The following is a 17,878-nucleotide window of genomic DNA, read 5'->3' as shown; positions in this document are numbered from 1 at the left end:
CACGGCCAGATCAGCCATAATCTTGTTGAATGGCGGAGCAGGCTTGAGGGGCTAGAGGGCCTACTCCTGTTCCTAATTCTTATGTTCTTATGTTAACCCTTAATTGGTTAAAAATCTATCTATCTATGATTTGAATACATTCAATGAGCTAGCCTCAACTGCTTCCTTGGGCAGAGAATTCCACAGATTCACAACCCTCTGGGAGAAGAAATTCCTTCTCAACTCGGTTTTAAATAGGCTCCCCCTTACTTTGAGGCTGTGCCCCCTAGTTCTAGTCTGCCCGACCAGTGGAAACAACCTCTCTGCCACTATCTTGTGTATCCCTTTCATTATTTTAAATGTTTCTATAAGATCACCCCTCATCCTTCTGAACTCCAACGAGTAACGACCCAGTCTACTCAATCTATCATCATAAGGTAACCCCCTCATCTCCGGAATCAGCCTAGTGAATCATCTCTGTACCCCATCCAAAGCTAGTATATCCTTCCTTAAGTAAGGTGACCAAAACTGCACGCAGTACTCCAGGTGCGGCCTCACCAATACCCTGTACAGTTGCAGCACGACCTCCCTGCTTTTGTACTCCATCCCTCTCGCAATGAAGGGCAACATTCCAGTTGCCTTCCTGATTACCTGCTGCACCTGCAAACTAACTTTTTGGGATTCATGCACAAGGACCCCCAGGTCCCTCTGCACCGCAGCATGTTGTAATTTCTCCCCATTTGAATAATATTCCCTTTTACTGTTTTTTTTCGAAGGTGAATGACTTCACATTTTCCAAACCTCAGCCCATTCGCTTAACCTATCTAAATCTCTTTGCAGCCGCTCTGTGTCCTCTACACAACCCGCTTTCCCACTAATCTTTGTGTCATCTGCAAATTTTGTTACACTACACTCTGTCCCCTCTTCCAGGTCATCTTAGTATATTGTAAACAGTTGTGGTCTCAGCACCGATCCCTGTGGCACACCACTAACCACCGATTTCCAACCCGAAAAGGACCCATTTATTCCGACTCTCTGCTTTCTGTTAGCCAGCCAATTCTCTATCCATGCCAATACATTTCCTCTGACTCCGCGTCCCTTTATCTTCTGCAGTAACCTTTTGTGTGGCACCTTATCGAATGCCTTTTGGAAATCCAAATACACCACATCCATCGGTACACCTCTATCCACCATGCTCGTTATATCCTGAAAGAATTCCAGTAAATTAGTCAAACATGATTTCCCCTTCATGAATCCATGTTGCGTCTGCTTGATTGCACTATTCCTATTCTTCCTTAATGGTAGCTTCAAGCATTTTCCCCACTACAGATGTTAAACTAACCGTCCTATAGTTACCTGCCTTTTGTCTGCCCCCTTTTTTAAACTGAGGTGTTACATTAGCTGCTTTCCAATCCGCTGGTACCGCCCCAGAACCCAGAGAATTTTGGTCGATTATAACGAATGCATCTGCTATAACTTCCGCCATCTCTTTTAATACCCTGGGATGCATTTCATCCGGACCAGGGGACTTGTCTACCTTGAGTCCGATTAGTCTGTCCACCACTACCTCCCTAGTGATAGTGATTGTCTCAAGGTCCTCCCTTCCCACATTCCTGTGACCAGCAATTTTTGGCATGGTTTTTGTGTCTTCCACTGTGAAGACCGAAGCAAAATAATTGTTTAAGGTCTCAGCCATTTCCACATTTCCCATTATTAAATCCCCCTTCTCATCTTCTAAGGGACCAACATTTACTTTAATCACTCTTTTCCGTTTTATATATATGTAAAAGCCTACTATGAAAGAAATGATTGAGAGCAGGCATCAGTCACAATGTGACTACCATGACAGGAATGCAAGGGCGCGATGTATTGATGTCAATGACCCTGTTTTTGTCCTTAATTATGCTGCAGGGCCCAAATGGCTTACAGGCACTGTGAATGCCAAAGCGAGGAATAGGGTTTTGGTAGTTAAACTTACCAATGGACAAATCTGCCGCAAACACACGGATCAAACTAAAAGGAGGTTCAGCAACCCCATAGAAGAAGCAGAAAAGAACACGATGTAGAGTTTACTCCACCACAGGTGACCGAACACCAGAACCAAGTAGAGGAGAGCCCAGTCACTGTGGGCAGTCCGGACAGGCCTGAGGCACCGCAAACAGCAGACACTCAGGCCAGTGCCCAACAACTGGAGCCCCAACTCAGGCGCTCTATAAGGGAACGTAAACCACCAGAGAGACTTAACCTGTGATCCCACTAAGACTTTGTGGGGGAGGTGGTGTCATGTATTCAACTATCATTGTAACCCATGTATAAGCTGACCTAAGTTGTATACCTTGATAACACTGACCACAGGGGGCGAACTTGTGGGAGACACTCCTAATCTGGACTTTCCGGTATAAAAGAGGAAGCTCCACCCACCGTCTGCCTCTTGCTAATAAAGGTAACTGGTCACAGAGTGATCTTTTCTCAAGTATGGGCCTCGTTTGCATTTATACTGTATAGTAAGGAAATATTAAGCCCCACTTCTGACATGATGGAGGGAAGGTAATTGATGAAGCAGTTGAAAATGGTTGGGGCTAGGACACTGCCCTGAGGAACTACTGCACCAATGTCCTGGGGCTAAGATGATTGCCCTTCCAACATCCACAACCATCTTCCTTTGTGCTGGGTCTGACTTCAACCAGTGGAGAATCTTTCTCCTGATTCCCATTAACTTCAATTTTACTAGGGCTCCTTGGTGCCACACTTGGTCAAATGCTGCCTTGATTTCAAGGACAGTCACTCTCACCTCACCTCTGCAATTCAACTCTTGTGTCCATGTTTGATCCAAAGCTGTAATGAGGTCTGAAGCCGAGTGGTCCTGGCGGAAACCAAACTGAGCATCGGTGATTAAGTGCCACTTGATAGCAGCGTCGACGACACCTTCCATCATTTTGTTGATGATTAAGAATAGACTGATGGGGTGGTAATTGGCCAGATTGGATTTGTCCTGCTTTTTGTGGACAGGACTTGCCTGGACAGTTTTCCACATTGTCGGGTAGATACCAGTGTTGTAGCTATACTGGAACAGCTTGGTTAGTTCTCAAGCACAAGACTTCAGCACGACAGCCGGGATATTGTCGTGGCCCATAGCCTTTGCTGTATCCAGTGCGCTCAGCCATTTCTTGATATCATGTGGAGTGAATTGAATTGGCTGAAAACTGGCTGCTGTGATGGTGGGGACCTCAGGAAGAAGTCAAGATAGATCATCCACTCGGCACTTCCGGCTGAAGATAATATAATAATAATAACTTTTATTTATATAGCACCTTTAACATAGTAAAACGTCCCAAGGCACTTCACAATAGTGTTACAAACAGATAAATTTGACACCGAGCCACAGAAGCTTGTTTAAAGTGGTAGGTTTTAACGAGCGTCTTAAAGGAGGAAAGAGAGGTAGAGAGTCGCAGAGGTTTAGGGAGGAAGTTCCAGAGCTTAGGGCCCAGGCCACCGATGGTTGAGCAGTTATAATGGGGGATGGTTCAAGAGGCCAGAATTTGAGGAGCGCAGACAGCTTGTGGGATTGTGAGGCTGAAAAAGATTACAGAGATAGGGAGGGGGAAGTCCATAGAATGATTTGTAAACAAGAATGAGAATTTTGAAATCGAAGCATGGTTTAACTGGGAGCCAATGTAGGTCAGAAAGCACAGAGGTGATGGGTGATCTTGACTTGGTGTGGGTTAGTACATGGGCTGCTGAGTTTTGGATGACTTCAAGTTTACGCAGTGTGGAATGTGGAAGTGCGGCCAGGAGTGAGTTGGAGTAGTCAAGTCTAGAGGTAACAAAGGCATGAACAAGGGTTTCAGCAGCAGAAGAGCTGAGGCAGGAGCGGAGGCGGGCAATGTTACGGAGGTGGAAAAGGGCGGTTTTAGTTATGCCGCGGATATGTGGCTGTAAACCCATTTTAGAGTCAAATATGACACCTAGGTTGCGAACAGTCTTGTTCACCCTCACATTGATACTAGGGAGCGGGATTGAGTCAGTGGTTAAGAAATGCAGTTTGTGGCGGGGACGAAAGATAATGGCTTCGGTCTTCCCAATATTTAATTGGAGAAAATTTCTGCTCTTTCAGTACTGGATGTTGGACAAGCAATCTGACAATTTAGATACCAAGCAGGGGTCGACAGAAGTGGTGGAGAGGTAGAGCTGGGTGTCGTCTCCGTACATGTGGAAAGTGACTCCGTGTTTTCGGATGATATCACCAAGGGGCAGCATATAGATGAGAAATAAGAGGGGACCAAGGACAGATCCTTGGGGAACACCAGAGGTAACGATGCAGGAGTGGGAAGTGAAACCATTGCTGGATATTTTCTGGCTACGATTAGATAGATAAGATGGTTGCAAACATTTCAGCCTTGTCTTTTGCACCGCCATCATTGAGGATGGGATATTCATGGAGCCTCCTCCTCTCGTCAGTTGTTTATTGGTCCACCACCACTCATGACTGGATGTAGCAGGATTGCAGAGCTTTGAACTGATCCGTTGATTGTGGGATCACTTAGCCCTGTCTATAGCATGCTACTTCTGTTGTTTAGCATGCATGTAGTCCTGTGTTGTAGTTTCCCCAAGTTGTACCTCATTTTTAGGTACACCTGGTGCTGCTCGTGGCATGCTTTTCTACACTCCTCATTGAACCACGGTTGGTCACCTGACTTGATGGTAATAATAGAGTGAGGGATATAATTCTGCTGCTGCTGATGGCCCACAGTGCCTCATGGATGCCCAGTTTTGAGCTGCTAGATCTATTCTGAATCTTAGAAGGGTCATTGACCTGAAACATTGACTCTGTTTCTCTCCACAGATGCTGCCTGACCCGCTGAGATTTCCAGCATTTTCTGTTTTTGTTACAACTGAGTGGCTTTATCTCTGATTTTTCTTTCCTATCGGGCGGAGGCATCCTGGCAACACAGATCACTTTGGCAACTCACGGACAATTATAGACACAGGCTTACATCTAAGCATTCAGTGTTCCAGAGTGTCTGGTGTTAAACTGACACTAGCTTTTTATTCCAGATGTATTTAATTATACTAATTAAATTATATAAAAATACTAGGGGACCGAGGGTCGAGTGAGAAGGGGGAACTGAGGGAAATCCTTATCAGTCAGGAAATGGTGTTAGGGAAATTGAAGGGACTGAAGGCTGATAAATCCCCAGGGCCTGATAGTCTGCATCACAGAGTACTTAAGGAAGTGGCTCTAGAAATAGTGGATGCATTGGTGATCATTTTCCAACATTCCATGGACTCTGGATCAGTTCCTATGGATTGGAGGGTAGCTAATGTAACCTCACTCTTTAAAAAAGGAGGGAGAGAGAAAACAGGGAATTATAGACTGGTTAGCCTGACATCGGTAGTGGGGAAAATGCTGGAATCAATTATTAAAGATGGAATAACAGCGCATCTGGAAAGCAGTGACATGATCGGTCCAAGTCAGCATGGATTTATGAACGGGAAATCATGCTTGACAAATCTTCTAGAGTTTTTTTGAGGATGTAACGAGTAGAGTGGATAAGGGAGAACCAGTGGATGTGGTGTATTTGGACTTTCAAAAGGCTTTTGACAAGGTCCCACACAAGAGATTAGTGTGCAAAATGAAGGCACAAGTTATTGGGGGTAATGTATTGACGTGCATAGAGAACTGGTTGGCAGACAGGAAGCAAAGAGTGGGAATAAACGGGTCCTTTTCAGAATGGTAGGTAGTGACTAGTGGGGTACCGCAGGGTTCAGTGCTGGGACCCCAGCTATTTACAATATACATTAATGATTTAGACAAAGGAATTGAAGGTAATATCTCCAAGTTTGCAGATGACACTAAGCTGGGTAGCATGTGAGCTGCGAGGAGGATGCTAAGAGGCTGCAGGGGGACTTGGACTGGTTAGGTGAATGGGCAAATGCATGGCAGATGCAGTATAATGTGGATAAATGTGAGGTTATCCAATTTGGTGGCAAAAACAGGAAGGCAGATTATTATCTGAATGTTGATAGATTAGTAAAAGGGGAGATACAAAGAGACCTGGATGTCATGGTACATCAGTCATTGAAGGTAGGCATGCAGGTACAGCAGGCAGTAAAGAAAGCAAATGGCATGCTGGCCTTCATAGCGAGAGGATTTGAGTATAGGACAGGAAGGTCTTACTGCAGTTGTACAGGGCCTTGGTGAGACCACACCTTGAGTATTGTGTGCAGTTTTGTTTTCGTAATCTGAGGAAGGAGGTGCTTGCTATTGAGGAAGTACAGCGAAGGTTCACCAGACTGATTCCTGTGATGGCAGGACTGACATTTGAGGAAAGACTGGATCGGCTAGGCTTATACTCACTGGAATTTAGAAGAATGAGAGGGGATCTCATAAAAACTTATAAAATTCTGACGGGACTGGACAGGTTCGATGCAGATAGAATGTTCCTGATGTTGAGGACGTCCAGAACCAGGGGTCACAGTCTAAAGATAAGGGGTAAGCCTATAGATGAGGAGAAACTTTTTCACCCAGAGAGTTGTGAACCTGTGGAATTCTCTGCCACAGAAAGTTGTTGAATCTAGTTCGTTGGACATATTCAAAAGGGAGTTAGATGTGGCCCTTATGGCTAAAGGGATCAGGGGGTATGGAGAGAAGGCAGGGTTGGGGTACTGAGGTTGCATGATCAGCCATGATCATATTGAATGGCGGTGCAGGCTCAAAGGGCCGAATGGCCTGCTCCTGCACCAATTTTCTATGTTTCTATATGAATTTAAATTCCACAGCTGTTGTGGTGGGATTTGAACTCATGTCTTCAGATTACTACTTATGCTACCGTTCCCTTTTGGCCGGGGGAGGGGGGGGGGGTGGGTTTCGTGGCCGAGTCTCAGGACCCATTCAGTTTTCTGGCCCAGCAGGCTGATCCCGGAATTGTGGTGGGAGTGTGCCAGAAGGGCTGATTATTTTTGGCCCTGATACATTTTTTCCCTAATTCGTATTGGTGCAGATAACAAGATAATCTAAAATTTAGTCACTAGTCCCCAAAATTTGTTTATGGGATGTGGGCATCGCTGGCAAAGGTGGCTTTATTGCCCATCCCTAATTGCCCTTGTGAAGGTGGTGGTGAGCCGCCTTCTTGAACCGTAAAGGACAGTTAAGAGTCAACCACATTGCTGTGGATCTGGAGTCACATATAGGCCAGACCAGGTAAGGGCAGCAGATTTCCTTCCCTAAAAGTCATTAGTGAACCAAATGGGTTTTTACGACAATCCGGTAGTTTCACGGTCACCATTACTGATACGAGCTTTTCATTCCAGATTTATTTAATTATCTGAATTTAAATTCTCCAACTGCCGTAAGTGGGATTTGAACTCGTGTCTCTGGATCATTAGTCCAGGCCTCTGGATTACTAGATCAATAAAATAACCACTATGCTCGGGACTTATATTAAGGATGCTTACCTGATCACTTGCAAGATGCAGACCTAGGTGCAAGTTATCCCCTTGTAAGGTTTCCGCTGTTAATTCTGTCCTCTCCTGCTTGTATGATCAAGCCAGACTATTTCAGATTATGTCTTCCCTGGAATGTCAATTTCTCTTCCTTAATTTCTAATTCTCAAGAACATATATAGATACTTCTCCTCTTCTGTTTTCTCTATCCTTGCACAACATCTTATACACCCGAATATTGAATTAATTTCCATCTGTGTAACCTCACCTCCTGCTATATATGCATCTAACGCGAGCATTTTATTCTGAATGCTTTCAGTATCTAAATATAAACACTTAAGCTGAGATTTTCTGATCAACGTCATTTTAATGCCAGTGGTAACTCACTTAAAATCAATGGGTTACACAACAGTATCAAAACAATACCAATCGGAAATTCCAGGCCTAAACTGTAGTGTTTGTCCTATTATTGGGCTCAATTTTCCCCAGTTTTTTTTTGACGCGCACTGCTTTTTTTGGCGTAAGTTAAAAAATTAACATTTCCCCAATGAATGTGCACCAGCGTAACTCAGTTAGTTACGATTTTTTTAAGTGCGTTTTTTTTGCGTCATGTGTGCGCCAGTTTTTCTTAATTCTGTAAGTTTGCCCCCAAAAAATTTCTCCTAGGTCGGCGTACGTGACCACTCCCGATAAATCTTCTGGTGAGTTAAGAAAAATTGGCGCATAAAGACACCATTATTTTTCAGCGAAGTTTTGGAGGGAGCAAAGAACACTTAAACATGCATAATAAAGGTTATTTTTTTTATCTTAAAATGCAGTAAATGGAGGTTTGATGGAATTCTGTAAGTTTTCAGATTTTTTTAAACTGACACGCCACCACCGAACGTCTGCAAACAGGGCTCGAGTGTTGGAGTGTCGGCCGGCATAATCTGATACTTGCCTGGACATAGGGGCTTGGCTTCAAAAGAAGCCCGAGGAGGGGTGGGGGCCTGTGGAAGGCATACAGAAGGCATCATAAGCCTGCACTACCCATCAAATGTAGCCCGGGCGGGGTGCGAGGGGGAGGTTCCAATCACTGCACCTGCTCAGACCTGGGTGTGGTCCATATAGATCTTGTGGGGAGAGAGAATAAAGAATCTTGTCCTGCCTGTCTGCATTTTGAGCATCTTGCAAAGGTAAAATGTAATCATGGGGGCAATACTGACAATGCCATACCTTGTGCAAGCCTTCTGCATGATGATGCTGCAGAGGAGACAATTCATTCAACGTCATTGCATGAGGAACCTCAGAGCACGTAGGATGATGGGCAAGACGCCTTACCCACATCGCCTTGCAAGCACCTTTGGAGGATTCCGAGATGTGCAGGAACAGAAAAGGCTTCCGCTCCGTTAATGTGCCACTCGTGTGTGACAACATGCATCGCATCATGTCGGTTGATGCAAGATACCCTGGGAGCACCCATGATGCGTTCATCCTATGCGAGAGCATTATATCTGCCATGTTTAAGCAGCAGGCAGAAGGGCAGAGCTGGCTACTAGGAGACAAAGGGTACGGCCTCGCCACCTGGCTCATGATGCCCCTATGCGTAACCCAGATGGAAGCTGACCAGGAATACAACATGTCGCACATTGCGACGCACAGCATAATAGAGAGGACCCTTGGCATCTTGAAACAGCGTTTCCGATGCCTGGACCATTCTGGAGGCTATTTGCAATACTTGCTTGAGATTGTCGGTCAGTTCACTGTTGTGTGCTGCATGCTGCATAACGTAGCCATCATGAGGCGGCAGCAGCAGCTGGTAGTAGAAGACCCACCTGAGTTGAGAGTGGCTGACGATAATGATGAGAAAGATGCAGATGATGAGGAGGAGGAGGAGGAAGTCATACCTGAACCCGGAGCACGACGGCGGAGGATTGCTCGAGCCTTGCACCAGCACCTCACCCGTGAAGGCTCAGCGGCAGCTATTCCAAATGGACCATGTTTACTGTTTCGACCTGTTCCATAATTTTGTGTTGTGTTAATGGAACAAATGATGGAAATGATTCTTGTTCACTTCAAAAAGTTGTGTTAATAATCAAACAAATAATGGAAATGATTTTTCAAGTTCCAAAAGTTGTGTTAATAATGGAACAAATAATGTCAATGATTCAGTTATAATTTAAAATATATTTTATTCAAAAGTTTAACGAACATTTGTTCGTACTCAACTTAACGTCAATAAAAATTATTCTTGTATCAAACTTTAAAGTTTTCACTTAAGATCACTTACAAACTTTAAGATCATTTACTAACTTTTAAAATTGTAAATTTACATAACTTACAAAAAACTTTTAATTTGAGAACAGTTACAACAGTAACAACAACAATAATAACAACAACAGCAGCAGCAAAAAAAGGCTGCACCCATCTCTCCTCCACCTTATTCTAAGACTGCCCACTGCGCTTGGTCTTGGTGACTCCATCACCCCTGCCACAGGCGGTGGCGCAGTTTCTTGGGTTGGTACCAAGCTTATTGTTTCGAACATCTTGGGTAATGCACACTTCTTGATGGCGGGGAGGGGGCGGCAGCCAGTAATGTGGAAGGCCCGGCTTGGGCCTCTTCAGAGGCTGGTTTGGGGATTGGAGTGGGAGTGGCAGTTGATTCTGTCAATGGGCGCGGGGTCTGGGCATGTTCCCTTATTGCAGCAGCTAACTCCGACATTCCCTCCCTCATGTGCCCTGACAGTGTCTCAACTACCTCTAACATTCCCTCCTTCATGTTCGCTGACAGTGTCTCACCTGTCTGTGACATGCCCTCCCTCATGTTGAGCAACAATGTGTCAACTACCTGCAACATTCCCTCCCTCATGTTCACTGACAGCGCTTGAACTACCTGCGACATTCCCTCATGTGCACCGACATTGTTTCTGCTGACAGAGATATTCCCTCCTTCATGTTCCCAGAAAACGTTACCATTTCTCGTGAGAGTGTTGTTACTTCTCCCGACAGTCCCGATACCTCATCACCCACTCCAATGATGGTGTCCAGGAGTGATCAGGTACGGTCAATACTATCCGCACTCATTGCCATCATGTGAACCACATCTATTAGATCCTGTATCTCAGGAGAGCATGGTCGAGCTCTCCTTCCCTCCTCACCCTGAGTGTGCCTTGCTGCAGTCCACTGGCATCCGCTGCCTGGGATGGTGGGGCCCTGGATGTGCCTCGCTGCACCCCACTGGAATCCTCAACCTTGGACGGTGGGAAACCATGGAATGTCCCACCAACACTCAAACCACTACTCAGGGAAAGGGCAGGCACCTCAATAGTCAGCACCTGCACCTCCTCCAAAGTGAGTACAACAGTGGGGGCTTCATCCATTCCCTCCCCCTCACCCCCATGCTCTTGGTCTAGAAGGTGGGATTGGAAAATGTTCTCCTCTTCAGGCTGGTCCTCATTTGAATCTTCTTTTGCATCATCAGGGTTGGCCTCAAGTTCTGAAAAATATAACACAATAGACAAATGATTAGCAACAGAGGAGGGGGCAGGGTGGGTGGCATGAGTAGGCTCACTCAGCGCAGGCTGATTTGAAGGACCATGATGAATGATAGCACATTGCATCAACCGAAACGTAGCTGACGGAGACATCCCCATGAACTGAAGCATGGCTAGCCCGTGCAGTACTTAACATTCAGGAAAGCCAGACTGTGGAATTTGCAGGACTTACCCTCTCCCTCAAGTGTGGGCCCAGCTTGTGCAGTGGTGGTTGCTTTTCTCCAGGCAGGTCCCATCAAAGCAGCGGCCCTCTCTTCCAAGGGTGTCAGTGGGTGCAGATTTGCCTGGCCTCCTCCTTTTCGAGTTCTTTCTTCTTTGTTGTGTGCCACTTTCCTCTGCAAAGATGAAAATATAACTTTTTAGAGAGGGTGTCTTTTTGCTGGGTGAAACATATACAGATTATCACATTTACAATTGCAATTCCATTGCAAAGTGAAAATATTACTTACACTAACTACTTGACCAAGTTCCTGCCACTTCTTTTTGCACTGGCCTCCAGACATCAGGGTGGTCACCATTGCACAGTAATCTTTTGCAAGTTGGTTCTTCATTTCTTTGGGTGGAACTTTTATGCGACCTCTGCTGGTGTCCAGCTCCTGCCGTCTGCCTTCAATCACAGTAACAAGTGCCTCCACTTCATCCTGTAAGAAATTCTTGGTCCTTGCGCCGTGTTGCATCTTGTATTGTAGCTCCGATTTTTCCAATGATAATTAAAGTTCTCACACAGCATTCAACGTTCTCACACACAACTGGCTCTTTAAAAACGGCCGATTGCAGACCAGGAGCTGTACTGTGCATGTGCACCCATGGGAATCACGTCAAAAACGTCCTTTTTTTCGCACATGCACAGAAGGGGCGGCATCATTTTTTCAGCGCAGACATTAGGCTCCACTTCCCGAGGCTACAGGACAGGCTGCGCGGCGTCAGTTTCAAAAAATAGAACGGGAAAACTTGGCACATTTATTTGTGGCCTAGAAAAATGGGTGTAACTCTGGCAATACGCTAAAAAACGGCTTTAGGGAAAATTGAGCCCTTGGAGTTATTTGCTGCAGATGCCCATGTATCGATGAACAGATAAATTGACTGACCCTTTCCCCAGTGTAGCTGGAGGATCCTTTATGACTTGCCAGAGTCAGAATGCTGTAGGGCATTGCGTATTCAGAGAGAATAATAGTTGAACCAGGAGAACTTCGTGTGCATATCTGGACACCTATTCGCCAGGTGCAAGGCTAAATTTACAACATTTTAAAGCGGTCAATTATTTGTACAGCCTTTTTAAATTTTATGTGCTATAATATTTCCATTTTTATAATTTTGGTTGTTATATACATGTAACTGCTGTTGTAAAATTTTGAAAAATGTCAAATCATGATTTAGTGAGTAAATGCACTGCTTAAAATCTGGTAGTTTGCCAAACAGATTATGAAGGTCCCTAGTTAAACTGTTGATCTGTAATATGTACTAATGTAGCTGATCTCAACATAAAAAGACTGTGTAACCCCAATTAACCTTGGTGATCCTGAACAGGAAAAGGGAAATACAGCTGGGGTTCCTGGTCCTGATCACAATCAGTGGACCTTGCTGAAAAATGTACATTTGGTTAATGATATTGGGATCAGCTGTGATGTCTTCCACAGTCAAATATCATGGTATAGACAGGAAGAATGGCTACTTATATGATGTATCAGTGAGTTGTGTGCATCTCTGGAGCCGTATCACAACAAGACACAATGATTTCTAGAGAGAAGGGAAGAAAATTGGGTGGGAAGAAAGGGAATCTCATCCTCATAAAATAAAACAAGAAAGGGGAGATGAAAAAGAATGATTTTAATATTTAAGGAACAAATTTTGAGAAAATTAATGCATACATTTATGTGTGTTAACTTGTACAAATACTTTCAGTTATATTAACAACTACTGTGAAAATTTAAATGTTCCTCACAGAGATTTCTTGTGAAAAATCACACTGAGAAGCAAACCTATCACCACAGAGAATGAAAAGCACTTAAATCATTTTGCTAACATATGTCTTCTTTATACCCAATTCCCAGTGTATTGAAAGCCACAATATGTGATTCAGCAACACGACCTTACTCGCAGTGCTGATGCCGGGTCTGTAGATAAACATATAAGTATTACAAAAGCAAAATACTGCAGATGCTGGAAATCTGACAGAAAATGCTAGAAATAATCAACATGTCACGCAGCATTGGTGGAGAGAGAAACAAAGTTAACATTTCAGGTCGATAACATTTCATCAGAACTGGAAAAGGTTAGAGATGCAACAGGTTTTAAACAAGTACAGGGGCAGGGAAAGGGGGAGGGGGGAAAGAACAAAAGGGAAGGTCTGTGATAGGGTGGAAGCCAGGAGAGATTAAGTGACAAAAGGGATGATGGTGCAAGGCAAAAGGAAATGGTAATGGGACAAGTAAAGAAATAAAAGGTAGGTCTAGAGTAGGTGTAAATGGGATTATATTATTAATATTTAAGTATTGTAAAAAAAAGAAAGAAATTGCATTTATATAGCAGCTGCCACAACCTCAGGACGTCCCAAAGCATTTTACAGCCAATGAAGTAAATTTCAGTTAATTTATTTTAATGGAAAGGACATCTACTCACTGGTAATAACTGATCCCTGGTCATTCTGTCAACTATTTTTATATTACCTATTGCAAACTTACCTTTTTACAATCGTATGTGTGCAGATTTTACACCAGATTACGTAGGTACTACGTAGTATTTAGTATCAATGCCTAATAAAATGTAGGGGCATCAAACCAAACCTTTACATGAGGCCTTCGTAAGGCAAACACTGCTCCTGAGAATTGGTCATGAAACCATGGCTAATTTTCCATTAGCTGGCAATGAATGCCAAGTAAATTGTACTACTTCAGGACAGTAAGATCACTTAAGCACAGACCAAGGATCAAACCTAGGGTTTTCCTGGCCTATCCAACTCAGTAATACACATGTGGTGCATACACACATCAGGAGCCCCTAGTATGTAGGATCTTGGTTACAATTTCACGTAGAAATTCGTGAATACCGACAAAGAAAACTGAAACTACATTCATCACCTATATTATTTGATTCTTATCAGTAAATATGCTCAATACATCTAAAAGAGACTTGTCTAATTGGTTTGTTTGTTTAACCTCGTGTGAACAGTTTCCAGTTATCTGGTTCTGTATTGAACTGTTCAATATCTCACCCATAATATTAGTCCTGTAAATAACTCTTTTTGTGAATAGTCCTGTTTAATAGCAAATCAATAAGATATAAAATGCTAAAATTATTTTTATTTTCATTCTTTTTTCTGAGCTCTGTCTGTACCACACACCTTCTCCAGGCAATGGGATAAACTGTTTTGCTGCTCCTAGCCTTCTGCCAATGTCATATTATTCGCATGCCCGACAAAAGACTCCCAAAGCAAGCGCTCTACTCGGAACTCCTACTTGGTAAGCGAGCCCCAGGTGGGCAGTGGAAACGTTTCAAGGACACCCTCAAAGCCTCCTTGATGAAATGCAACACCCCATCGACACCTGGGAGTCCCTGGCCAAAGACCACCCTAAGTGGAGGAAGAGCATCCGGGAGGGCGCTGAGCACCTCGCATCTTGTCGCCGAGAGCATGCAGAAATCAAGCGCAAGCAGCAGAAGGAGCGTGTGGCAAACCAGACTCCCCACCCACCCTTTCCTTCAACGACTGTCTGTCCCACCTGTGACAGAGACTGTAATTCCCGTATTGGACTGTTCAGTCACCTAAGAACTCACTTTTAGAGTGGAAACAAGTCTTTCTCGATTTCGAGGGACTGCCTTTGATGATAATTATAGCCAGTTGTTCAGAGTTGCAAGACAGAGTAGATCCTGTAGGTGACTATATCTCCCATTTTTTTTTTTTTTAATTCGTAGCCAATCGTTCCAATTCTTTGTCAAATCACAAACGCCAGAGGTCACCTTGCACATGCCAAGGATCACTCTGCGCCAATGCTCTTAGCCAAAAGGCCTAGAGCCACTGCACCGTTCCTGGAAGTACTGCAATACCAGGTTCGTGCCATGGAGGTGGATGGGTCAGGTCCCCCACACACCTCCGTGGAGGTGGATGGGTCAACCCTCCCCACCCACCTCCTGTTTCCAAAAATGCAAGCATATACCTTCCTGACCAGGGAGAAACCACCCGGAGGTCATGGTGGCTGGTCAGAAACGGTACTACACTTGATCTTAGCCAAAAGGCCGAGAAGCGATGACTATATCTCCCATTTTTTTTTTTTTTTTTTTAAATAAATTCGTAGCCAATCGTTTCCAATTCTTTGTCAAGTCACAAACGCCAGAGGTCACCCTGCACCAGTCAAGGATCACTCTGCGCCAATGCTCTTAGCCAAAAGGCCTAGAGCCACTGCACCGTTCCTGGAAGTACTGCAATACCAGGTTCGTGCCATGGAGGTGGATGGGTCAGGTCCCCCACACACCTCCGTGGAGGTGGATGGGTCACCAATCCCACCCACCTCCTGTTTACAAAAATGTAAGCATATACCTTCCTGACCAGGGAGAAACCACCCGGAAGTCATGGTGGCTGGTCAGGTTGGTTATGCAGATCTTAGCCAAAAGGCCGCTCCCATTGCTCCTCTCATCCTGTGAAAGCTACTTGGCCTCCACTCAGACCTCCCCACAGAAGCACATTTGGGATCAACAACTCAGCATGTGGGAGATGGTGGCTATGAACCACCACTCGATGGCATATTGTAAGGCTCTAAACTGCCAAGCTGTGCTGCCTTGATCAAAATGATTTTGAAACGGTAAAGCTTCAAGAAAAAAGTGTTTTGTTTAAAATATTAATGCATGGTTAAAACTGTGGTGAGGTTTCATTTATGAGTCAACTTATCATGGCATCCTCACGGATCACAATTCTGACTTTACATCAGAACTGGTAGATCACGAGCAACCAAAAGTGTTACTTTGTGGTTTTGAAGCTCTTGAGGTTGAGCATTCTATCTGGGTCAGGGTGACCTAAGTTAAATACAATTCCTCTGAGTATTTAGCCCGAGGAATTCCCAAGTCAGTTGGAGTGCCAGAAAGTAGTAAATTACCTATCTGACACACTTGATGACTTTGATTTCAAGTTTAAAGTTACACCAGACTGAAATGATCTCCTGCTCTCTGGCCTTAACAGCTCTGAAGGTAAATTGTGGGAGCTTTTACTTTGAAAAATGATACAGGCGGGAGTAGCAAAACATTGTGTGCTGTTCATACCCAAAACCTAATTGTTGTTAATTGAACAGAGCCTTAGGTCAATTATAGTTTAATGGTTGTTTGATGAAGGATTGTAAATTGCTTGCAACTTTCAGGCATCGGGACAGTAGTATTAGTAGCTGACTTTTTTCCTTATATTTCAAAAATTGTTTTGTATGTGCAACAAAGTGTAATACTTTGAAGTGTGATATCTGGAGTATGACATATTTGCACTAGGCTCAAAACTTTTCTGTCTACTTGTAAACCTTTTGTGGCATTGATCATGATGAGAGGTTATCCTGTTCCAAGGAGAGAGTGCAAGTGGGGTAGGGTGCACAATTGAAGTGAAAACATTTAGAAAGTAGTTTGTGTGAGTTTTGTCCCTAGACAGTGAAACAAGTGGTTTTGATTGTACCAGAGAAGTTTGCATCACAGAAAGACCATTGTATCTATGCCAGTTCTTTCCTGGAGCAATCCAAAACTAATCGCACTACCCCACACTCTCCCAATAACTGTGTATCTTCCTCTGGTTTAAATATTTATCCAATTTTCTTTTAAAAGGTACAATGGGCTCTGCCTCAACCACATTCTGTGGCAAAGCATTCGATGCTCCAATAACCCTCTGTCCTCACTTACTTAGTGACAATTTTAAATCAATGACTTCTGATCACTAAGTTCTAATTTGAGAAAATTGTCATTCCCTATTCACTCTATCAAAATGCTTCATCATTTTTAAAACCTCAATTTTAATTTTCTCTTAGCCTTCCCTGCTCCAGTGGAAATCGTCGCTGTTTCTCTGGTCTGTCCTTAGAACTTTAGTTCCCATCCTTGGCATCATGCTGGTAAATCTATATTGTATGTTTTCTATGGTTTTAATGTCCTCTCTATAATAAGGCACCCAAAACTGCATGGCGGACAATAACTATGGCCAAACCAATGTTTGAAAAACATCATCATTGCTCCTTTAATCTTGTATTCTTGGGCTCAATTTTAACCCACCCTGACGGGAGGTGTAGATTGTGTAAGGTTACAAATCTTCAGAAAAGCACAGAAGGAGACCATGAACTAAAAATTGATGAATACAAGCTTTTGGAATTTAATACACGTTTTTGGACAATGGGAGCAAAAAGGCGCCAGCCTGAGGGCAGGTGGTGACTCACCCCAATTAAGGACACTCTGTGGTCAGGGACCAGACTGACTTTATGCATAACAACAATGGAGTTGTTACATTTTTAAGTTATTTGATGAGGCCCTGAACTTGATTGGCCAGGGTGGGGGTGACAAGCTCGCTGGAGACACCAAGTTTGCAAGAAGACCATACAACAAAGGAATCACCCCAGGCGCACATTTTTGGGGAACGGGGTGTTAAGATGGGGAGTCATCTTGAGCCTCACAGACTCCGTGTGAAAACTGGGAACAGTCTAGTCCATTATTGCAGTCAATCAACCAAGATCGCCACAAAACAACGTATCGATGCAAACACATTATCAGAAACCGCAGTGGTGGAAGAACAGTCATAATGTGGATATAAATATGCGATCTAGAAGCAGCTCAGGGTACATGAACCCGTACACGTACACACCACCAGTCGTCCATCATTGTTTGGCGGGGAAACAGAAGAGTGGTACCGAAGCGAGGTATGGAACGTATACAGAAGGAACAGCACTGCAGAGAACGGCCAGAAGAATCAACCGGTC

At 44.0% G+C, this 17,878-nt stretch overlaps 1 pseudogene; it reads right to left on the bottom strand.

The window, feature by feature from the left end:
* Positions 1-14,962: 14,962 nt before the first annotated feature.
* LOC139263539 (U2 spliceosomal RNA) lies at positions 14,963-15,197 on the bottom strand (annotated as a pseudogene).
* Between the last annotated feature and the right edge of the window lie 2,681 nt (positions 15,198-17,878).

Source organism: Pristiophorus japonicus, chromosome 4 (genome assembly GCF_044704955.1).
Source record: "Pristiophorus japonicus isolate sPriJap1 chromosome 4, sPriJap1.hap1, whole genome shotgun sequence".
In the NCBI taxonomy this organism is placed as follows: domain Eukaryota; kingdom Metazoa; phylum Chordata; class Chondrichthyes; family Pristiophoridae; genus Pristiophorus; species Pristiophorus japonicus.
This window is presented reverse-complemented; position numbering and strand designations above follow the sequence as displayed.